The 25982-nt window shown below is 39.0% G+C and overlaps 2 pseudogenes; both read right to left on the bottom strand.

Moving 5' to 3' along the window:
- Positions 1-208: 208 nt before the first annotated feature.
- On the bottom strand, positions 209-1151 carry LOC149231152 (CDPK-related kinase 3 pseudogene; annotated as a pseudogene).
- Positions 1152-7862: 6711 nt separating this feature from the next.
- Positions 7863-8805, bottom strand: LOC149231151 (CDPK-related kinase 3 pseudogene; annotated as a pseudogene).
- Positions 8806-25982: the final 17177 nt, after the last annotated feature.

Below are 25982 nucleotides of genomic sequence, written 5' to 3'. Positions count from 1 at the left end.
TCGGAATATGAGATGATTTAATCATTGCTAACTGAAGATGAAAAGCCATCCATCACTAAAGGAGCAGCGTTACATTTTGCTTGGATCTGAAAAAGTGACATTTGTAGGTGTGAATCCCTTGAAATTGTAACTAAAGTTAGAAATAGACCATCGTTTCCTATTTTTCGGATGTCGCAGGTATTCTTCATTTAATTGGGCTTTTGACCTTTCACCTTCTCTTTTGCCGTTTGAAACCAATTTTTGTAATTAGTGATAGATCCATCAAATTTAGTATATCTAGAACCTTGGATTCTTTCATGGCCTCTGTCGAATTTCTCATTAGAGCTGATTTAAAATTTTCTAGAGAAATCCTGGCATCGTTATCAGGTTGCAGGAGCTTAAACTGAGCTCTGAGGTACACCAATTCATCCTCTCTTAATGATTTCACCAGTGCCTGGAACCATTTGGTCACATCAACTCCTTATTCTTGAGAGCTGCACATTTGAATGGTAAGCAACGGAGATAAGCTTTAACATGTTTGTACATCGAAGTATCTAATGGAATTACATATTTCCCACAAAGCCATGGATGAGAAAGGGCCTGAGCTGCACTCATTCTTTTGCGTATATCTTTGTTAAGAAACCTTTTCACAAAATCCTTAGCCTCAGGAGAGACAGAAGGCCATGGTGCATCATCAACATTAGGTTCAGTGCTCAAAACTTCACGAAAAATTCCTGATTTGGAGTGTGCCCAGAAAGGTCGACTACTGTATAGTAAGATGTACATTATCACACCAATACTCCATACATCTGCTTCCATACTATATGATTGGTGAAGGACTTCTGGTGCTACATAATATGCACTGCCTACAATATCGTTCAGTCTTTCATCTCTGGTTTTAAATCATGATGCAACACCCCCTGAAGGTAATAAAAGGCAACTACGCTCAAAATCTGCACAACAATACCCTTGGCATCTTCCTCTGAGAACCTTCCACCATTGGACAATATTCTGTCCAACAGTTCCCCACCTTTGCAGAATTCCATGATAATGTAGAAATTGTTGTATTCCTCACATACATTGTGAAATATGACCAAATTATGATGCTCTGACAATGCTTTCAAAATCTTAACTTCTCTCCGCACATCTTCGATCTCAATGGTTGTCGTCATCTTTCAAATGCAATCCCCGATGAAAATCCTTGCCATAGTTTGATCCAACTTCCAAATATCCAAAATCCTAAACCTTCTACTCCTCCTTTTACAAAATGATTCTCATACCATAAATAAACTCTGCCATGAGGAAATGAACCAACTCAAAACGGGGATTGTTTGATCATTATCGATAAAAGATGAAAAAGCCAGCTGTATGTACAAGGGGTAACGTTACAAATTCATGCTTTGAATTTGCTGATGGCCAATGAGGAGGTGAAATTTGTTGGTGTAACTCCCTTTGAATCGCCACTGAAGACAAAATAGGATACATAGCTCATTTCTCTGACACGGTTGATGCCATGCGTTTAAACCACGTTCTGGGCAGTTGGCCTTGAAAATCATAATCTCTGAATATAACATCCGCAACGCCCTGCCCTTCACTTCCAGGCAACCATGCAGCTACAAGCGCATCCATTCTGTTTCAAGTAGGTTTCCACCGCCGACGGCCTCCCTAATATCAAAATAACCAGGCACAGAAAACCATCGTTACATACATTGTTGATCACGTCGATTTCCCCCAGAGGGATGGTCAGGTTGGTGTTATCTTCCCCTGTTTCCACATGCGAAGGTTCCCCGATTGCTGCAAGGGCGTAAGAGAATCCCTTCCCTTTAGTGAAATCTGCATTTGGATTCTGCTCGTATACTATTTCAGTTGACGAACTGATGGCTTGTTTTATGGCATCCAGAATGGTGGTTCCTACAGTTGTTGCTCCACAGTTGCCTTTCCAGCTTATAGTCTATCCTCCACATTGGTACCCCAGATTGTCCACATGACTGCCTGCTACAAGTATCTTCAGAGCATTCTTGTCAAGAGGCAATAATGGCTTTTCAGGCATTTTCCCATTCTTCAAGAGAATGATAGACTTGCGTATAGCTTCTCTCGCTAGCTCTCTATGTGCAAGATTTCCAACCATACCCAATAAGGTGTGATCTGTCATGGGCTGCTCAAACAAACCAATGACAAATTTTACTCTTAGAATTCTCCTAACTACATCGTCTATTCTGCTCATGGAGATCGCACTCAAGTTCACTATAGCTGTGAGCTCATCAATGTATGTTTGGAAGTTGAAAGGGACCATCACCATCTCAATGCCTGCATTGATTAAAGCAGAACTACTGTAGCTATAGTTTTCCCCTAGTGGTGAGGTAATACTATCTATTCCTTCACAATCTGAAATGATGAATCCCTTGAATCCCATTGTGTTTTTCAAGATGTGAGTTAGAAGATAATGGCACGCATGCATTTTCGCTCCGTTCCAGCTTCGAGTAAGATGCCATGATAGTGGATACTCCCTTTGCCAAGGCATCCACATATGGGCGCATGTGAACATGATAGAGTTCGCTGTAGCTTGCAATTGTATCATCCTCATTGATCCTAATGTTTCAGGTTGGGGCTGTTTGAGAACGTCCTAGAGCTGGCAAATCCACGCATGGTATGAGCTGGAGAAATTTCAAGCAAATTCAAACCTTTGGAATATATGCGCCGCGCGCTCTGCCCAATGCGCCGCGCGCTCTGAGGGCACCGCGCCAGTGGTATTTTTGCACTGTGGCCAGGCTCCCAGTGCGTCGCGTGCCCTGAGTGCGCCACGCCTCCTGTTATATGCGCTGCGTTGCCTTCAAGTCACTCAAAGAACTATTCAATTCACTTAAATTGGTTTCTAATTTCCTCAATTCATCCTCACGCTTTTTAACTTTGGTCCCAAGTTGCTTCAAATCATTTTCCCATTTCGTCATCTCACTCATAAAAGTCTCAATGTACAATCTAACTTCATTCACCATAGTTTGATTACTTATTTGTGATTGACTTGATGTGCTCTCATCGTAAGCATGACAGATTGCTCCATCATTGAACGTTTGATCCAGAACACTAACAATCTCCAGCCGTGGATTTGGAAGAGTACCAACCTTAATATGCACAAAGAGCTTGGTATGCTAGGAATGGAAAGCTTTAAATTGCAACAGTCTAATGTCTTCTGGAAGCATAATTTTGGGCACCGTACCTTTCCCTGACTGAATTTCTGTTGAACAGAACTCCTAGTATACAAATAAAATGTCAACATATGATGGAAACCAACCATTTTAGGAGTCACTTTCAAATGTACCATCATATTTTGACCTCCTTTTAGACTAGAAGCATCCTCAGATAAAACCAATGAAGAAGCACCATGATCATATATGTTCCCCTCTTCATCGATGCTATGATTAGATAGTGCAATTTTGGATCCAATTTCTTTTTCTCCATGATGACCAACACCAACGTTCTTCGACATCATTTCAGGAATGAAATCACATATGAGGGAAACTGCAGATATATCAATAGGGATATGAAGAGGATTCTTAAACTTCAAGGTCCACATTTATAGCCTTTCTAGCAATACAAATATTGCTACCTTTTCCTTTCAAAGATTTGGAAGAAGACCTTGCTGCACAATCTAACTAGTTACTTGATGTCGGGGATGTCGATGGAACTAATCCTTCCTCCAAATATTTCCATGTCTTTTCTTGCAAAAGAATAGCTCCAGCAGAGGCATATGTGTGGTGGTCCCCAAAATGAATTCTCAGTGATGTCATATTAATGGAAGGCAACTTCAGTTTGAACGCTTCATCTTTTTTACCAACACTCTCAAAAACACGTAGGAAATCTCCCAGAAACATTTCCTGAGTTACAGCTGATTGATGACTACAGGCATGTAATCTCATTAAATGTTGAATGGCCAGTTCTGACTTCCTGATAATAGCATACCATCTTCCAAGATTAAAGTGGACATGGTCTCTGATACAATTCCACCCATCGCCTTCAAATACAGGAAGGACACACATATATGCTCTAATGGCATGTTTCCGTTGTCCACATATAGTGTAGCAATTTCCTGCAAGGACAATATGGAATCCGAATTTCCTGAGTACCAGCATAACGCTTCCAAGCCTTGTCAATCTTGTAGTCACTGGATAACAATCGATAATTTGAAAGAGCAAGTTCATAATCATGCGACATCAAGGAATAGTCTCCCAAAATTCTGATCTGAGACTCTATCAAACTAAATGTGTAGATGGACCCATTCGAAACATCAGCAGTGTCATCCTTCCCCTTATGCCACCAAGGGTTTTTAAACTCATTTTTCAACCCCTTCCTTGTTGCTGAAACCTGTTGATTCAAGGAGCGTATTTTCTGCTCCATGTATGGGATAATATTCTTTACAGAAAATTCTTGCATGATTTCATTAATCTGTTCCAAGTCATTTCTGTTGAAACAATGGCCTAGAACATGGTCAGATGATGAATTATCAAAGATGATGAAACAAAAGGAGTCCAGATATCTTCTGGTAAGATCTCTTCATTTGATTCTGAAGAATTAATACATAGCAGCCTACAATCATGTGGTCCAAAAGTTCTCTTCATTTCCAATAGTATTTCATTTACTTTGTCTGCAGGTCCATCTTCAATAAAGGAAAACTGGTACTGTATTGAGTAAATGAATTTTCTCATACTTAATGTTGTCTAGGGGCTTCAGTCATAAACTTGTTGATATGAGATATAACTAGATTAGCTTTGAAAAATCCCGCTCCAACCCCTATAGATCTTGCTTTGTCTCTTTGTGCTGATGATGTTATGTCTGTTTGTGCTTTTGCAGGGATAGGGGCTACTGAACCTAGCAAGATGGGCAGTGCTGCCTGAAGAGCTGTAAAACCTTATCAACCATGTATTGAACGAACTTAATAATTTCTTCTTTAAAACAAAGTTTGGAAGAAGAATTGTCCTTTAGCATTATTAATAATCTGGATCTTGAAGTGAAACCTTATTGAAGTTCTCTTTGGCCTACAGGTGTTAGTGAACACTTCTAGAGATAAAACCCTGGACTCAAGGGTTAAAATGACCCTTTTTGACCAAACTGGTATTTGATGACTGCAAATGACGAGAAATGAACCTTGGTGAATTCGACTCTGACAGAAGACTGACAAGACTGACTCTAACATTGGCTCCAATTGGGATGGCAGCTGCCGCTCAGTGGAGGTGCCAAGAACATCAAATCTCTGGGAGAGCTAGACAGTTCATTCTTCCATTGGGCTATGGATTCCATTATTCTGACAAACCAACACGACTCAATTTATTTCTTGAAACTTGACTCAAACTGACTCAGTGCAAACTGAAATGACTGAAAAACTTAACTCTAGGAAACTAACTCAAAATACCTAGACCTGCAATTAAAACTTAAAGCTTGGTGGCAGTACATGGCCACCTGTGTTTCTTACTAGACAATATATCCTCATGCTATATCAAAATGCCAATGCAACCAATCAAGGAAATGGCTTCTTGACTGATTTTTCCTATCAGATCTTTTGGTCAACAGTGGATGCTTGTAACTGGGTCTCCGAAAAGCTAATTTACCATGATCTCCTTCATCACTGAATACTGCAATAATCACCTTCACTGCTAACTGCAATAAATCTACCATTGGATCGTGAAAAACATGAAGGTTTTCTTCCTGCTGAAGGAACAAGGTGTCCTTTGCTTCAAATTCTGATCTTCCTTCATCATGTGCTTCAGTAAAAGTATACTCATGGGTTTAAAAAAACTCTAAACAGGTAGATGAGCAGATATCTTCTTGGAAAAACATTTCAACACATGAAACATATGAAGAGGAATCTGGATGGAAATCCTGAATGTTTTGATCTTCTATGGCGTGAATGTACTGAATGAAGGTCTGATCTTGTTTTTCATACACTGATTGGATTACTTCCTCATGAAGGCTGTATCCTAATGAAATGAGAGAATTTGGATCCACAACTGTGTCTTCTGCATCCCAGATGGTTTCCACATCAAAGTTCTCTTTCTTAGGATTCCGTACTGGCATTCTTGGTCATCACAATCTGAATCTGGAATTGAAGTAGCTGTCCTGACATTATCACATTCTGAAATTAGGACTGAACTTACTTGCATGCCGTCTTCTTCTATTGACAGATATGAACCAACAATTTTTCTTTCATCACCTTCAGCCATATGGAACTCTTCAACCTGCTGATTTTGATCCTGTTGCAAAGTTTCCTCTAAGATTTCTGTAGACTGCTAAAACAGATTTTCATACAATGCTTCCATGATCTCATCATCTGTAAAATTCTCATCCTCATAGTATTTTTCAAGGCTCTCAATAAAACCATAAGCATGCTTGCAACAATCCTGAACTAAATTTAATGATGGATAAGATTCTTTATACTTCTCAAAGAATATGGAATGAAAATCCTTTAGACAATAAATGGAAGCAGGTGGTAAACTTTCATACCAAGATCGGGCTTCGTCTTCCAAAGTAGCCATAAACATTTTCATCAAACAGTCCTCAGGAAAATTGATCTTTAATCTATGCACATGAATGTGAAATTTCACCAGATGAAGAGCAACGTCATTACCTTCCACATTTCTGAACACAAGCAAATTCTTTGACCAATCTATCTTGGGCATTTTATTTGGAAAACCTGGGATGTGATCTCGGCTCATGGGAGCATATCTTCTTGCAATCTGATCCATCTTGAAAATCTTACCGCTACTGATCTCTCTGCAGTGGAGTCACCATGAAGGATTGATTGCTGGATTCTTTAGTTAATGGAGTCGCCAGGTGAATGATTTCAACCATCTTCTTATGTCTGATCGTTGTTCACAATCAACAATCAGCTCTAAACTTGAGGTATGTACTGGGGCAAAACAATCTTCAAGCAAACCATTTTCGGATCCCCAATATGGTTGCCACTATGTTAGCACTCGAATCTGCCTTAGGCTGAAAAAGGAAAAACTCGCGGCAACATCAAACCAAGCTCAGCCTCGTAGCTAGCCCTATGAGGACAGGAGGGGGCTCTCTCCAGTCAATCTCGATAAAATGAGCAATCGGGTGTGAGATGACTAAAAATGGGAACTGATTTTAGGCTAGTAAATGGATAGGAAAGGGGTAATTTGATAAATGATTGGGTTTTCTGGGCAGCGTGGGATCGAGAATAGCATGAGAAAGGAAATTAAATCCGAGAGACAGATTATCTCAGGAGGCAAGACATGCAATAAATTTAGCATTCAATTTTGACATTATATGGAATGAAAAGAACGCTGAGAGTTTGACAAGGGCAATAGGTGAATCCTTATCAAACAGAAGAAAATACAAAACATGAATACATTCCCAAGGTAGAGCAGCAAACTGGATTCTGCCTTTCTCACTTAAAAGTATTCATTTAGGAATGATTATGAAATGAAATGGAAACATACAGCTACATATGAAACAAAGGAAAAAACAAATGCTGAATTCACACCACAAGAATCTTAGGAGTCAGAGTTGTATCTCTTCATTAAACTCCTGTCAAAAAAAACTGTATAGTGAAGTTTTCCTTCACAGCCCTCCCACTGTTTGCCAGAACTCAGAACTCTCCACAAAAAAAAAAATCTTATACAATAAATAGACTCGCTATATCAAAAAATGAATCGACTTAGAATATGAGATGATTTAATCATTACTAACTGAAGATGAAAAGCCATCCATCGCTAAAGGAGTAGCGTTACATTTTTCTTGGATCTAAAAAAGTGACATCTGTAGGTGTGAATCCCTTGAAATTGTAACTAAAGTCAGAAATAGACCATCGTTTCCTATTTTTCAGCTGCCGCAGGTATTCTTCATTTAATTGGGCTTTTGACCTTTCACCTTCTCTTTTGCTGTTTGAAACCAATTTTTGTAATTAGTGACAGATCCATCAAATTTAGTATATCTAGAGCCTTTGATTCTTTCATGGCCTCTGTCAAATTTCTCATTAGAGCTGATTTAAAATTTTCTAGATAAATCCTGGCATCGTTATCAGGTTGCAGGAGCTTAAACTGAGCTCTGAGGTACACCAATTCGTCCTCTCTTAATGATTTCACCAGTGCCTAGAACCATTTGGTCACATCAACTCCTTATTCTTGAGAGCTGCACGTTTGAACGGTAAGCAGCGGAGATAAGCTTTAACATGTTTGTACATTGAAGTATCTAATGGAATTACATATTTCCCACAAAGCCATGGATGAGAAAGGGCCTGAGCTGCACTCATTCTTTTGCGTATATCTTTGTTAAGAAGCCTTTTCACAAAATCCTTAGCCTCAGGAGAGATAGAAGGCCATGGTGCATCATCAAAATTAGGTTCAGTGCTCAAAACTTCACGAAAAATTCTTGATTCAGAGTGTGCCCAGAAAGGTCGACTACCATATAGTAAGATGTACATTATCACACCAATACTCCATACATCTGCTTCCATACTATATGATTGGTGAAGGACTTCTGGTGCTACATAATATGCACTGCCTACAATATCATTTAGTCTTTCATATCTAGTTTTAAATCACGATGCAACACCCCCTGAAGGTAACAAAAGGCAACTACGCTCAAAATTTGCACAACAATACCCTTGGCATCTTCCTCTGAGAACCTTCCACCACTGGACAATATTTTGTCCAACAGTTCCCCACCTTCACAGAATTCCATGATAATGTAGACATTGTTGTCGTCCTCGCATACATCATGAAATATGACCAAATTATGATGCCCTAACAATGCTTTCAAAATCTTAACTTCTCTCCGCACATCTTCAATCACAATGGCTATCATCATCTTTCAAATGCAATCCCCGATGAAAATCCTTGCCATAGTTTGATCCAACTTCCAAATATCCAAAATCCTAAACCTTCTACTCCTCCTTTTACAAAATGATTCTCATAAACTCTGCCATGAGGAAATGAACTGACTCAAAAAGGGGATTGCTTGATCATTATCAACGAAAGATGAAAAAGCCAGCCGTATGTACAAGGGGCAACGTTACAAATTCATACTTTGAATTTTCTGATGGCCAATGAGGGGGTGAAATTTGTTGGTGTAACTCCCTTTGAATCGCCGCTGAAGACAAAGTAGGATACATAGCTCATTTCTCTGACATGGTTGATGCCATGCGTTTAAACCATGTTCTGGGAAATTAGCCTTGAAAATCATAATCTCCAAATATAACATCCACAATGCCCTGCCCTTCACTTCCAGGCAACCATGCAGCTACAAGCGCATCCATTTTGTTTCAAGTAGTTTTCCACCGCCCACGGCCTCCCTGATATCAAAATAACCAGGCACGGAAAATCGTCGTTACATACATTGTTGATCACATCGATTCCCCCTAGAGGGATGGTCAGCTTGGTGTTATCTCCCCTGTTTCCAAATACGAAGGTTCCCAAATTGCTGCAAGGGCGCAAGAGAATCCCTTCCCTTTAGTGAAATTTGCATTTGGGTTCTGCTCGTATACTATTTCGGTTGACGGACTGACGGCTTGTTTTATGGCATCCAAAATGGTGGTTCCTACAGTTGTTTCACAACAGTTGCCTTTCCGGCTTATAGTCCATCCTCCACACTGGTACCTCAGATTGTCCGCATGACTGCCTGCTACAAGTATCTTCGGAGCATTCTTGTCAAGAGGTGATAATGGCTTTCCAGGCATTTTCCCATTCTTCAAGAGAATGAGAGACTTGCGTACAACTTCTCTGGCTAGCTCTCTACGTGCAAGATTTCCAACCATGCCCAATAAGGTGTGGTTTGTCATGGGCTGCTCAAACAAACCATTGACAAATTTTACTCTTAGAATTCTCCTAACTGCATCGTTTATTCTGCTCATGGAGATCGCACTCGAGTTCACTAGAGCTATGAGCTCATCAATGTATGTTTGGAAGTTGAAAGGGACCATCACCATGTCAATGCCTACATTGATTGAAGCAGAACTATTGTAGCTGTAGTTTGCCCCTGGTGGTGAGGTAATACTATCTATTCCTTCCCAATCTGAAATGATGAATCCCTTGAATCCCATTGTGTTTTTCAACATATGAGTTAGAAAATAATGGCACACATGCATTTTCGCTCCGTTCCAGCTTCGAGTAAGACGCCATGATAGTGGATACTCCCTTTGCCAAGGCATCCACATATGAGCGCATTTGAACATGATAGAGTTCGTTGTATCTTGCAACTGTATCGTCCTCGTTGATCCTAATGTTTCAGCTTAGGGCTGTTTGAGAACACCCTAGAGCTGGCAAATCCACGCATGGTATGCGCTAGAGAAATTTCGAGCAAATTCAACCCTTTGGACTGTATGTGCCGCGCGCTCTGCCCAGTGCGTCGTGCCAGTGGTATTTTTGCATTGTGGCCGGGCTCCCAGTGCGTCGCGCACCCTGGGTGCACCACGCCTCTTGTTATATGCACTGTGCTGCCTTCAAGTCACTCAGAGAACTATTTAATTCACTTAAATTGGTTTCTAATTTCCTCAATTCATCCTCATGATTTTTAACTTTGGTTCCAAGTTGCTTCAAATCATTTTCCCATTTCGTCATCTCACTCATAAAAGTCTCAATGTACAACCTAACTTCATTCACCATAGTTTGATTACTTATTTGTGATTGACTTGCTGTGCTCTCATCGTAGGCATGACAGATTGCTCCATCATTGAACGTTTGATCCGGAACACTAACAATCTCCAGCCATGGATTTGGAAGAGTATCAACCTTAATATGCACAAAGTGCTCGGTATGCCATTAATGGAAAGCTTTAAATTGCAACAGTTTAATGTCTTCTGGAAGCATAATTTTGGGCACCGTACCTTTCCCTGACTGAATTTGTATTGAACAGAACTCAGAGTATACAAATCAACTGTCAACGTATGCTGGAAACCATCCATTTTAGGAGTCACTTTCAAATGTACCATCATATTTTGACCTCCTTTCAGACTAGAAGCATCCTTAGATAAAACCAATGAAGAAGCACCACGATCATATATGTTCCCCTCTTGATCGATGTTATGATTAGATAGTGCAATTTCATATCCAATTTCTCTTTCTCCATGATGACCAACACCAACGTTCTCCGACATCATTTGAGGAATGAAATCACATATGAGGGAAACTACAGATATATCAATAGGGATATGAAGAGGATTCTTAAACTCAAGCTCCACATTTATAGCCTTTCCAGCAATACAAATATTGCTATCTTTTCCTTTCAAAGATTTCGAAGAAGACCTTGTTGCAGAATCTAACCAGTTACTTGATCTCGGGGATGTCGATGGAACTAATCCTTCCTCCAAATATTGCCATGTATTTTCTGGCAAAAGAATAGCTCTAGCAGAGGGATATGTGCGGTGGTCCTCAAAATGAATTCTCAGTGATGTCATATTAATGGCAGGCAACTTCAGTTTGAACATTTCATCTTTTTTACAAACACTCTGAAAAACATGCAGGAAATCTCCTAGAAACATTTCCTGAGTTACAGTTGATTGATGACTACAGGCAAGTAATCTCATTAAATGTTGAATGGCTAGTTCTGACTTCCCGATAACAGCATACCATCTTCCAAGATTAAAGTGGACATGGTCTCTGATACAATTCCATCCATCACCTTCAAATACAGGAAGAACACACATATATGCTATAATGGCATGTTTCCACTGTCCACATATAGTGTAGCGATTTCCTGCAAGGACAAGATGGAATCCAAATTTCCTGAGTACCAGCATAACGCTTCCAAGCCTTGTCAATCTTGTAGTCACTGGATAACAATCGATAATTTGAAAGAGAAAGTTCACAATCACGCAACATAAAGGCATAGTCTCCCAAAATTCTGATCTGAGACTCTATCGAACTAAATGTGTAGATGGACCCATTTGAAACATCAACAGTGTCATCCTTCCCCTTATGCCACCAAAGGTTTTTAAACTGATTTTTCAACCACTTCCTTGTTGCTGAAACCTGTTGATTCAAGGAGCGTATTTTCTGCTCCATGTATGAGATAATATTCTTTACAGAAAATTCTTGCATGATTTCATTAATCTGTTCCAAGACATTTCTGTTGAAACAGTAGCCTAGATCATGGTTAGATGATGAATTATCAAATATGATGAAACAAAAGTAGTTCAGATATCTTCTGGTAAGATCTCTTCATTTGATTGTAAAGAATTAATACATAGCAACCTACAATCATGTGGTCCAAAAGTTCTCTTCATTTCCAATAGTATTTCATTTGCTTTGTCTGCAGGTCCATCTTCAATAAAGGAAAATTGGTACTGTATTGATGAAATGAATTTTCTTGTACTTAATGTTGTCTAGGGGCTTCAGTCATACACTTGTTGATATGAGATATAACTAGATTAGCTTTGAAAAATCCCGCTCCAACCCTTGTAGATCTTGCTTTGTCTCTTTGTGCTGATGATGTTCTGTCTGTTTGTGCTTTTTCAGGGATAGGGGCTGCTGAACCTAGCAAGATGGGTAGGGCTGCCTGAAGAGCTGTAAACCCTTATCAACCATGTATTGAACGAACTTAATAATTTCTTCTTTAAAACAAAGTTTTGATGAAGAACTGTCCTTTAGCATTATTAATAATGTGGATCTTGAAGTGAAACCTTATTGAAGCTCTCTTTGGCCTACAGGCATTAGTGAACACTTCTGGAGACAAAACCCTTGACTCAAGGATTAAAATGACCCTTTTTGACCAAACTGGTATTTGGTGACTGCAAATGACGAGAAATTAACCTTGGTGAATTCGACTCTGACAGAAGACTGACAAGACTGAGTCTAACATCTTCGAATATCCATGTCTTCAAATAGCTATGTCTTCATGTGACCTACAATAACACCATTCTCTTTGTCAACCAACAATATTTATCAATATGCAACTTAAGTAATCATCCATGTATCCAACATACTATATATCCATCAAAGATATAGCGATATGTATCTAGAAAACCATGAGCTCATGGCCATTTGTCAATATTTCTTGATATCATCCACAGAAACAATCCTCAACCATGTGAGAGACAAGAACTATAGGAATCCTGCATCATAACTGCACCATATGAACTTTATGCATATTTGAAGGCATGATGACAACAACATAAAAGAAATGAGTGGCTCATCATCAAATAATGAAGTTGTGTACTCAAGAATTTTACTTCTCCTTGTCCTTATGAAGATCACCATGTAAGTAACATATAAGTACTATATGGATCATCAAAAGGTCATTCACAATCATCCATAAATATGATCTAAATACCAACTATGTGACCCCAAGTATCATCTGAGATTTTATCATGGGCAACTCATAACCGTAACATAGCAAGATGTATTATTTAGCCATATAAGCATCATCATCATTGATTAGGTACCAAACACTTCTAAACATAATGCCAACAAATTCTTTATTAGAAGCATAACATGTTCTCCCCCTGAACCTGTTCCAGTTGTTCACTGTCAGATCTGATCATTACATATATTAGTAAGAAGTATCAAGGCATCATCATAAATCAGATATACATCAAGTTATCAACAACTTGTGAGGATCAAAAACACTTCTAAATAATATCCATAGACTATAGTCATCTATCATCATGACAAAAAGTTAACTGATAATTGTCTAAATTATATCAAATCAGTTTTTCTGAGTCTGTCCCACTACATTTTTCCTCAAACAACATATACGCGACTCTGCAACTTCTAACTCATGTATATATGTGAGTTGTCTTCATGAAATTTGCGTATGTGATTTAGAACATTGAAGTTTCACACTTTCATCTCCCCCCGAGTCTGTTATGTCTATACACTGTGCCATGCCACATTTTTCTAATTGTACTTCCTTCTTCTTCCATATCCTTGAGTGTGATGATGTTTTATCCTTTTGGTATGGTGCCCGGAATTTTCTCCTACATTCGTTTGCTATATGTCCAAACTTGTCACATGCATAAGATCTTACATGTTTCATATTCCTTCTATAGTAGTCAATGGCTTTGTGACCAAACATATTGCAAGAAAAACAATATCCCTTAAGGTACCTGGAAGTTGATGATCTTTCTGTGTGATGGTCTTGAACCATTCTGCTTCTGCATCTCACTGCAACATGTCCAAAATTATGACATATAAAACATTCAACATTATTCATTTGAGGAAATAACTAACTATCACTTCCATGGTTAGGAGTAAAATATTTTCTTTCCTTGGTTGTTGATGGGGTTGACCTCTCATCTCCTTGTTGAGCATTTCAGATTTTGCATTTGAGTTCCTTGCCTTACTTGGTGAGCTAGATTCACCTTCAATAGATTCCTGAAAGCTAAGACCAGTTTTGATGGCAGGAGACCTTTGACTACTAAGAATATCATCTAAACTCTTAGTACTATCTTGAAATCGTAAAAGCTTATCCTTTTCCTCTAATTTACCTTTTAGGATAATTACCTCAACTTGATATTGCTCTTCCTTTTGAATATACTATTTATTCATGATTTCTTCAGCTTTTCTTCCTTCTTCTACTTGTTTCCTTAATTTGAGAACTTCATTTTCTTGTTCTTCAAGAGCTTGGAGTGGTTATTCATTCTCCTTATTTGATTTTTCAAGATCTTCTTTTAGAGAGAGGATCTTAGCTTCAAGACTTTCATAGTAACTGGATCTATCTTTAAGTTTCTTGATTGTTGTGCTCCTTTTATTTACTTCATTTATTAATGTTGTCACTTCATCCTACAGCTTTTGACACTGACCTTCCTTTTCGTTGTACTGCTTCCTCACTTTGTTTCCTTCCTGCAATTGATCTTTTAGTCTGGTAGCTTCTTATTTGGAGGCACACTCCCTTTTGTCCAATAGATATTGTTGATCTCTAATTTTTTCTGTGAGTTTTTTAAATTCTGCCTCTATTTGATATCTTTCTCTTTCACCCATAAGAGCAAATTTAGTTGTTCTGTTGTCACCTTCATCATCTTCAAATGGATAGAGAAATGTATCGCCAAAAGATAAAAAAATTCATACCTGATAGTTCTTTTGCTTGTTCATCTTCATTCTGAGGTGATTCTGAATCTGAAGATTTGCTTCCACATAATCCCCAATCGACTCTCCCACTGTCATAGTTCCTTTGATATTCCTTCTTCTTTTGAGGATTTTTCTTCTTTCCCATTGTTTCTATGGATCTCCTTCAAGAGATCAAGCTTCTTGCCAAAGGACCTACTCTAATAGCAATTGTTGGAAATAATACTAATGGGGGGGGGGTGGTGAATCAGTATTTGCAAATCAACATGTTTCTCATTTCCATAATCAGATTTATATATGCTACGTTAGTGAAGGGAACTTCCATCTGCATGCAATTGTTCTTAACACAACCAACGTATATCTAGTGAACTTATGATTCAGTTAATTCATCATATGTTGATCTTTAATATGTGCATTAGTACTTTATTAAGCATTAAACAGTAACCATGTGCAGTTAATAACAGAAAGAACCATCACACATAAGAAACACACATGAACACCAAGATTTAAGGTGGAAACCCAATGTGGGTGAAAACCACCTATTGTTGTCATCTCTGTCTTCCTTTAATAATAAGAAAATTTGTTTACAACATTGTACCGGTGCAGACTCATACGAGTACACAGGCTTCTACCTGTAGAAGGTTACAACCTTCTCTCATTCTCTAGCTTCTACTAGAAGAGAGCTACAACCCCCTAGCTCTTATACTAGCCGATATGTTTACTAGTACATAGAAACCAACCTACAGAAGGCTATGACCTTCTTTCTTCCTCCAAGGACCACGTTTCATAAATTTTCAGATTAGATGCTCCTGGTACACAACAATACACATGAACGCCTCATTTCATGCAATTTTCATACTCGACCCATCAACAACATTGAAGCTTAGAATCCATCATCATTGCGATACAACCATCAACTACATATGCATCAACCAATCACTAAAACTCAATCATCACTCAACCAAACTCAATCAACCTCTGAACCTCTGACACAACTAAGTCAACCATTCATTCATACTTAATTGACTTCAACAAATCAACTAGAACAGATAGATCACTGTAACCAGTACACGGATCTGAACCGAGGACACTTGCATCAACATTCATAACCAGCTATTACCTCAAAACCATGCATCAGTGTGCATACACAACTTGGAAGAGCCGAACCAACGTGTATATGCAACTTCATCAAAGCGAACCAAGGTATAGATCTGCAAATACTTACTTATAACTTCGTTACACTGCCTGACTTCAGACATACCTAGATCATCACATATAAAGGATAAAACATGTGTTATCAATAAGATCTATAATGATAAGTCATTATGATCCTGATCCATCATTAGATCTTATCCATCATCACTTAAGCAAATCACAATCAATCAATTTGAACATTCAGAGTACTTTCAATAGAATACATTCAACAGAACATAAAGCAAAACCCAAAACTCTACATCAACAACAAGAACCAACTGTAATTTCAAACATCATAGTTCATAAGGTATATGCTACTTCAATGTGTCAAACCAGTCTGTATACACACTTTTACCAAAGCGAAACAACGTACATATCTGCAAATACTAACTTAAAACTTCACAGACATTCAAGACTTTAGTTATTTCCAGATCATATCATTTACAGAATAAAACATCCATCAGTATTCAGATCTAGACTGTCCATGATCAAACCCCATAATGGTAATACATTTAAGGCTTGATGATCCTGATCCATCAACCATTATCAACCACATAGGTGCATTCTTAGATCAGATCAAGCAAAGCATTCAAATTTTATAACCTGCATATATGATCTAACACTTTAGAGGATATTTAGTACTTGCACACTTGGCTGAATGATTTTCTCCTCCTTATATAGTTTTAGGCCTTCTCAATACCTTAGACCAAAACCACTTAGGACCAATACCTTGGACCAAATACCTAGGGTCAATACCTCGGGCAAAAAACTTAGCTTTCCAACATGTACGCGTTTTTCCTCCTGTGAAAGTGCATGTATACATTATACGCTCTTTTTGTTTTGTTAACCCTCGTGTATATGCTCTTTTTCTTAAGTGAACTCGCGTATATAACTTAACATACCTGAAAATGTCCTTTTTATTCAACTTCTTGATTCTGATCTGTAGCCCTTTGTTCCTTCATCGTATTATTTTGTATCATTACTTTGTTCCCTCTAAATATACCTTTTATAATGTGATTTTCCTTCCGAACTAATTCCTTTGAACTACCCTGCACTTTGTCATATCTATAAACACAACTATCATGCATTTTGTCACATTTGATATCTCTCCTGTAGATTCATCTAGATACATAGATTCATCTAGTTACCATATACAAGTGAGTTGTTCTGCTATAGGTGGGTTGCCATCAAGTACAACACATGCATCATAATGCCAACAAGGGTATCAAGCCTTCTTGGTTATTCTCCTATGTAGTTTAGAAGTATATGATCAGATATGCATTCATGACCTATAGCTTCTATGTTAATCATATGTTTGATGACATTTATATCATGTATTGCATGTGTCCAGTTCAATATCTTCCTCATGTTTGAATGCTTGGCATTGTTATCATCCTATTTATGTGTCTAGAAAGTCATAGGAAGTTTTGGCTAGTGGTATGGAGGCTAGCCTAAAAAGGTGACGTAGATCTCACCACTGCATGCATGAAAATTGCGATTTTGGGTCATAACAACATGCATGCATTCTTATGGGTGTGGTTGAAGCTTCATAATTGCATGCACATTGTGTCAAGGGTGCAATTGGAAGGTTAAGTTAGATAAAATGAGTTCCATCTCAATGATTGACGACATGAGGTGGTTGTTAGGCTCTTGAGTGGTTTGTAGTCTTCGATGGATGTCAGTATGTGTTTCGATTTGTAGGCCTCACTTCCATAACTAGAACTTGGAGGTTAGTTCATATCATAGTGACACTTATCTCATGTTTACCTTGCAGATCTTGTAAAAGTGGGAAAATGTGGGAGGAGGTGTAATAGAGGCAATAAATAACGTTTATCATATTGAATGAGAAGTTGCAAGTGGCATTTTGTCATTGAACATTTTTTCATCATCAAGAGGCCTAGTGTGGCTTATAACTTAAGGCATAGGATTGTTATAAGTTCAGAGTGGATAGTATACTCCATCCTCATGTACTAGAACATGAAATAAAAATAATCTTAAAGTAGTCATCTGAAGAAGAGGCTAGAGTTTATTATGCAAGGAAAGAAACTACATAGAATATTTTTTGAGTAGTTATTTGGTGGTCAACTATTCAACATGATGCAAAATATTCCTATTGAATATTTTATGTTTGTCAGAGAGTGGGAAAAGCTTTCGATCCAAGTGGTTCCATACATGCTCAGAATTCAGCATTGGCCATGGAAAAGCTCAAAAATCAAAGTCCTCAGATTGAAATGAAACTAGGACCAGATCATATTGCTTGTTGACCCGATTCCAATGATGTGAATGTCACTCAAATACAAGTTCGTATGATCAAGTTATAGCTGGTCAAATTTCTAGTCAAACGTGGTCAAGTGGTAGTCCTAATAAGGCAACAATTCGGCAGCAATATGGTGCATGGAATTCAGCCACCGGAATAGGGAAATTTCTTTCCTTCTTAATTGTTGTAGATCTAAACCAGAAATATTATAGATCAGATATGAAATAGCTCTGATACCACTTGTTGTAGATCTGACCCAGAAATACTATAGATCTGATATGAAAATGCAAAGAAACCCAGAAATAATATGAAATGATTCTTTATTGATCAAAACCCTTAAGGTAGGGCAACACCATACATTCACTCCTTAAGGAAGGAGAACACTCCACAAGCCATATGCCTGTTCATACAATAATTCTTCTCTTCATCTTCATATCTCTCCAGGTGGAGTCTCTAGCCTCTATATAGGCCTCATACATACAATACCATGGGTCATTACCATGGTTCCCTCATACCATCAACTAATACCATGGGACCATTACATTATTATTAATACTTGTGGTCCCTTACATGACATGGGTTAACCACCTTATTTATTACTATGGCCCATCCCATTATTACATTATTACCTTGGGTACCTCCCTTGGTACCCCATATTATCCCCCCTAGGTATATAACAGCAAAGGACCAGACTTTCTAGGGCAGGAAAGAGAATGGTGCAGCAAAATGATGTAGCAGAGGTAAGTTACAGGTAAGTGTCTTATGTATATGTATGTTCATCTCTTAATTGCATGAGGTTCCTTGTATTCTAATTTGTTTTTTTTGTTTAGCACTGACATATGCTCTACAGGATAAGGTAAGTTTTTCTATTATCATGTAATGGGTATTTCCTTGAAGACTTTTTGCAGGTATTATATATTCATCAAGAGAAGACCCAATGCATAATCTAATGTTCTAAAGAATGAGAAAGGGTAGAACGACAAGAGCAACAATCAAGGTGCAGAATGGAGGCAAGAAGTTCACCACATGAAGTCTTCAAGTGGGCAGCACTGTATATAGACATTGTAAAAGTATCATTCTACAAAGTCATTGTAAAAGCATCTTTGTAAATGTTGTACAAGTGTCTATGTACCAAGAGTTGAAGAGGAAGTGTCGAGATGTCTAGGATCATCGTTAGGTGGTTGTGTCATAGTTGGGGTTATGATCTAGTGTGTCGTCTTCTTCTACATCATTCTATATCACTGTAAAGTGGACCATTTTCCGTAGTATGGGAGTCCATTCTTCTTTTATTCTTCTATAGTGTGGTAGGGTGGTGCTAGGCTGGTGCATGATGTCACCAATAGGGTCAAGCCTATGAAAACTTCATGGTGGTAGGTTGGTTCTAGGGTGAGTTGTAGCTCATTTGGTGTTGGGGCATCCGTTCAGTTGACCACTGAGGAATATCGGGCATTGGAGTGCCCATCTAGTGGGCATTGGAGAAGAATGATTTTCTAGATTATAGGAAGTTGGAGCTTTCTTTTCAATTGGAGTTGAAGATTAAAGAATTATTAGAAAAGAGTTCCATGGTTTTTGACCTGGAGGGGTTTTTGACCTAAAATTTTTGTCCCTCCTGCATTCTTTTATTCACTGTTGTTACTGCATAAACATTAATGATAATTGAATATTAACTACTGCTCTGAAAGGATTTAAAAGTGCTATTTGCTAAGGAATATTGATTCACCTCCGCCCCTCTTAGTATTTTCCAACAGGTTGAACCCCGTGAAGAGGATCCTTATGTGAATATTATGTTGCGAAGTGGAATAATGACTAGTGAAGGTAAGAAGAATCATCCTAAAGAAAGTGAATGGGTTCACAAAGCTCCATAGAAGGAGGTTGGATTTGATCTAGAACATGCAAAAGAGACCTTCATGGAAGCAAAGAAAAGCTTTGCTAAGGTTTCTACCTCAAGAAGTCAAGATAAGCAACCTAAAGAAATGGACACATCCATACTTACTACCTTTTTGGAGACCTGTATGAAGCTACTACATGATAGCAAGGCCATGAAAGGATTACAGGAGTTGACCAATAAATGCGGTGGTAAAGAAAATACTCTTGAGGGACCATGCATGGTTAGGAAAATTGGTAAGCATAAGGCAATAACATGGCATGAGATGAGGCTCACCATGTAAATAGGTGAATATGAAATGGATCAAGTTATTCTGGATCTTGGGTCAGATGCAAATGTTTTTCCAAAGCAAACATGGGATAGAATGGGGGGATTTTCACTGGAGTGGTCTCCTAATCAATTGAGGATGGTGAATTAGCAAAAGATTATCCCCATGGGAAGATTGTAGGGAGTGATAGTTGATATTGAAGGCACGAGCACGTTGGATGATTTTGAGGTGATAGAGATTGTCGATGATAGGAATCCCTACCCTGTGCTCCTTGGGATCGACTGGGCTATTAACATGAAGGTGGTGATCAATTTGAAGAAGCAGATGATGTCATTTCAAAGAAAAGCGCTCCACATAGTAGTACCTTTGGACCCTACAAAAGGACTATGCTATACTGAACCGGTCTATGATTATGAAAGCGACGATGACTTGGACCAGATTTATAAGATAACAGAGTGAGATCAAGATTGGGTAAATCTAACAACTAATGGATGTACTATATGGGACCGCAAAATCTCCTACACATAAGATTCAGATTATGAATTTGAAAACTAGCAGAATCGATTGCATGGAGTGTCTACTCTATGATGTAACATGATGACCAAATCATGATAAATTTTTGGATGCATTTGAAAGGGAAGTGCTAGAGAGGCATTGCTTCCAAGCCTTGGAGTTGGTGCTATGTGCTATGCCTACAATATTGTGGGGTACCCATAAGGACAATTTTGATGGATGGAACGAATATAGAAGAATGATGAGGGTGAAATTTGGTCACCCAAAAGTATGATTGACATAGAAATAAGATGGGAGGAGTGATCCACGCGATCACTTAGCAAAATGGACTGATTCTTATGGAGAAGAACCACAACCAGAGTGGGTGCATTTGTTTTGTCACACTATGGATGTGATAATGATGAATTGGTACTTGGAAACAGACCTCCACCATGGCACAGATGAATGGGATATTTTGAGACAGGGATTATTAATGACATTCAGCTTTGAAGATGGATTCAAGTGTATTGATGAAGCATTACAGGAGGTCCAGGAAGTGATCTTCAGAATTACACAACATCCCTTGGATTTGATTCAACTAGATTGGACCACCCAGTTGCGCCATGTGCTGGAGTGCTATAATATGAATGCGGAAGAAGAAGAGGAGGATCCAAGGAACATTAATTTCCCAGAAACAAAAGGTCACCATGAAATTGAGGGGCCGTAGAGAGAGAATCCAGATATCACCGCGGTGTTGAAAACTAGGCAAATGAATATTGGAACGTAGGCAGAGCCGCATTTTGTGAAGATAAGGGACTATTGGGATGATGCTACAATCAATAAGGTCTCTAAGTCGCTTTGCGAGTACCAGGATTTGTTCCCTACAAAGTTTTCATATTTGAATAGAATCATAGGCAATTTAGGAGTGATGAAGAAAACATTGAAATGAGACGTGAAGCCTGTAAAACAAAGGCCATTTCACCTTAAACCTAAGTACAAGGAAAAGGTCTACTTGAAGTAGGACAAGATGTTGGCAGCAGGTATTATTAAACTAGTGGAGGAGTCTGATTGGGTAAGTCCTACGGTCTTTCAGGAAAAGAAGCAAAAGGATGAGATAAGGATTTGCGTAGATCTCAGGAAACTGAATGACGATTGTGTTGATGATCCCTTTCCAACTCTATACACGGATGAGGTATTGGATAATGTCAGTAGATAGGAAGCATATTCATTTACTGATGGGTTCTCTAGAAATCATTATATAAATATTGTGCCAGAAGATAGGAGTTAAACGACCTTCGTGACCAAGCGGGGATGCTTTCAGTATATTGTAATGCCTTTTGGACTTAAGAATGCATCGTCGATATTTTCATGCGTAATCATTGCAACGTTCAAAGAGTTCATTCATAGGTTTTTAGAAGTATACTTTGACGATTGGGCAGTGACAACGTAGTGTCTATTTTGCGTCCCTTTCGGAATCTTGTTGGGTCATGTAGTGTGCAAACAAGAATTAATGGTGGACCCAACTAAGATCACAATTATAATCAATTTGGAGGTGCCGAGGAGTGTTAAACATATGCATGCAACCCTGGGTCATACTGGTTATTATCAAAAGTTCATCAAGAATTATGCTCAAATTACTGCGCCGATCGAAAAGTTATTGAAGAAGGATGCTACATTCTATTGGAATGAGGAATGTCAGTGGAGCCTAAATGTGTTAAAAGAAAAGACGGTCACCGTGCCGATCCTATTTTTTGCGAATTGGAAGAAGGAATTTCACGTGCATGTGGATGCGCCATGTATCGCGTTGGGAGAAGTATTGACATAGGCCAATGAAGGAGAACTCGATCACCTGATAGCATTTTCGAGTAGGAAGCTATTGAAGGCTGAAAAGAACTATTCGATGACGAAATACGAAGGGTTGGCTATGGTGTACGCACTGCAAAAGTTCAGGAATTACTTGCTAGGCAAAGACTTTAAGATGTATACAGACAATTCTACATTAAATTACCTATTGAAAAAACCTGTGTTGGGGGTGGGGGGGGGAATATGCAGTTGGCTATTGTTGTTTCAGGAGTATGATTTCAAAGCCATTGTGAAGGTAGGATGATTGAGTGTGGCACTAGATCATCTATCGCACATTGAAAGAAGAGAGGAGCCTACTAATTGGAGGAAGGACTGAATGATGCACAACTCTTTCTGGTGCGCATGGTAGACAATCATTTTGTAGACATCATCCATTTCCTGACTATGGGAACGGCTATAGAAGGATACATGAGTCAACGGAAGAATGAATTGGTGGTGCGCACGGAAGATTTTACTGTTATTGCAGGTCACTTGTATAAAATGGGATCAGATGAGATATTGTGATAATATGTGCCTGATTTTGAACATAGCAGTATCCTCACTGAAACTCATGGAAGCGTTGTGGGAGGCCATTATGTAGGAAAAGCCATAGCGCAGAAGATTTTACGCGCTGGGTTGTGGTGGCCAACATTACATAAGGATTCAAAAGCATATTGTAGGGCATGCGATGCATCTTAGAGGATGAGAAGGCCATCATGGAGGGATGAGATGCCTTTGAATCCACAACTATCATTGTAGCCATTTGAGAAATGGATGATTAATTTTGTAGGGCCAATTCAGCCTCCAGGAAACAAGACAGGTGCGCGGTACATCATCGTCGCTACTGAGTATTTGACCAGATGGGCAGAAGCATAACCTGTCAAGGTTTGTTCAGGGGAAACATCAACAAAGTGCCTATTTGAATATGTGCTGACCAGGTTTAGTTGCTCGAAGGTTTTGATGAGTGATCGCAGTATGCACTTCCTTAATGAAATGATCAGTGCGCTAACGAAAGAGTTCCAAGTGCATCATCAAAAGAGCATGCCATATCATCCTCAGGCCAATGGGGTAGTGGAAGCATTTAATAATATGTTGGAGAATGTACTGACAAAAGTCTGCAATGTGTAGAGGAATGATTGGGATGTGAGCATACCAGTGATGTTATTGGCATATACAACTACTTGTGAAAAGTTGACTAGCTAGACACCGTTTAGGCTGGTCTATGGTGTATAGGATGTGATACCTATGGAGTATATTGTGCCTAGCCTACACATAGTGGTGTTGATAGGAATGGTAGACCACAGAGCCTTAGAAGAGAGGTTCCTGCAGCTATCAGAGCTGAAGGAAGATAGATTTTTGGTTGGATTCCATCAACAAGTTTAGAAGGAACGTGAAAAGGCATGGCACGATCATCACATCAAAATGATCACCTTCAAGGTAAATGATTTACTTTTATTATATGACAACAAGTTTGATAAATTTCTAGGAAAATTTCAGATGCATTGGCTGGGGCCGTATGTTATCAAGGATATTACCAATGGTGGAGCACTTTAGCTTATGAAATTGAATGGAGATCCATTTCTAAGAAAGCTAAATGGCAGCCGATTGAAGCCATACACTAGGGATCTGCCCAGATGACTATGTGATGGTAGCATAGTCTTAGCGCTCCAAGGAGCTGCAAGGACGCACAACACCATAGACTACACTACATGAGTTGTAGAGATGCACGATGAGGGGTTTGCATGGAATAGAAGGGTGTCACAGTATTAGTAGACACACGAATAGAGCTATGATAGAGGATGAGAGACCATGCAACATAGCCAGAAAGTGATGGTTACAGTCAATGTTCATGATTTGACTTCTAGAAGATGGTTAAGAGGAGCGGGTTGTCAGCGTTTAAGGCATTTAACGTTTTTAAGGCTAAAATCAAGTGCAAAATCTTTGGAAATCTTCCACCAATCTGAAATTTATGAATGGATTATGGGGGGAATGGTAAAATCTGAATTTGAAATTACGTATAAATTGCAGATGACTGTCCAACGAGAAACATTTTTCATTTTGAGAATTTCTGAGTCTTGTTGTCTATGATGTGATCTCGTTGAGAATTTTCTTGCAAGCCTTGTGTCTCAGTCTGATCAGAACTTCATTAATAGTTTCATTTCCACACCAGCTGAGACCACTAGTACTGAGGGCAGTGTCGCCTCTAAGGGGGCTGCCCCAGAGGTCATGAATATGGAGGTTCTTGCATCAGTGCATAAGGTGCCGAGGTCACATAGGACGAAGCCTACGTTGTTGAGAGAGGCTCCCAATCCAAAGAAGGATAAATAGAAGAAGACTCTACTGGTGTGCGAGTCATCGAGGAACCATGCGGCTACAGAGGTGTAGCGGAAAGAAAATCAAACCGTGGAGGAGAAAGGAAAAATGGTAGACCTGAAGGCCAATGAGGGCGCAAAAGACATAGATGTTGAGCGGGTAGGCCCTATTTTGAATCTGTTGGAGTACATACCTCCACGCTAAGGCAAGGTGAAGGTCCCAAAGAACCCACATGAGGGAAAATTCCTCTTGAACACACCCCTGCTTCCAAAAAAAATCACTTTTGAAGGTCCGCGCTTGGAACACGTCCCACATCTGAGACTTGAAGATTGGGATATGGGAGACGTTGAGCAGTTTCCCCACCTGGCCACGGATACCTTCATGAAGTGAGTATTCTACAAGGAGTATGGTGTCACCACACTAAAGCCCATGGAATGGATTCATGGGTAAATAAGGCAGGGTTGTTGAACCTACTATGGGTGCCTCACTACCACCGTGCCCCTATAAATTTGATAGTCATTAAGTAGTTGTTGTGCCTTGTGCATGACAGGTTTTTGTGGTTGAATGAGCCCATACCGATCATTGATATGTTGATCCATAGTATCACATTGTTACCTCACTCTGGGCTAAATCCTGCAAAGGCACTTGGCAGAAAGACGGGTGAGCGTGACCTCACCAAGAAGATGAAGGACAAGTTCAAAATTGTCAAGAAATCATGTGGGTATTCTATTTCCA

This window comes from Pinus tabuliformis, chromosome J, assembly GCF_031772625.1.
Source record: "Pinus tabuliformis cultivar Carrire ecotype Pingquan chromosome J, CPIR1, whole genome shotgun sequence".
Taxonomy (NCBI): domain Eukaryota; kingdom Viridiplantae; phylum Streptophyta; class Pinopsida; order Pinales; family Pinaceae; genus Pinus; species Pinus tabuliformis.
Note: the sequence above shows the minus strand (reverse complement) of the source record. Positions and strands in the feature narration are given on the sequence as shown.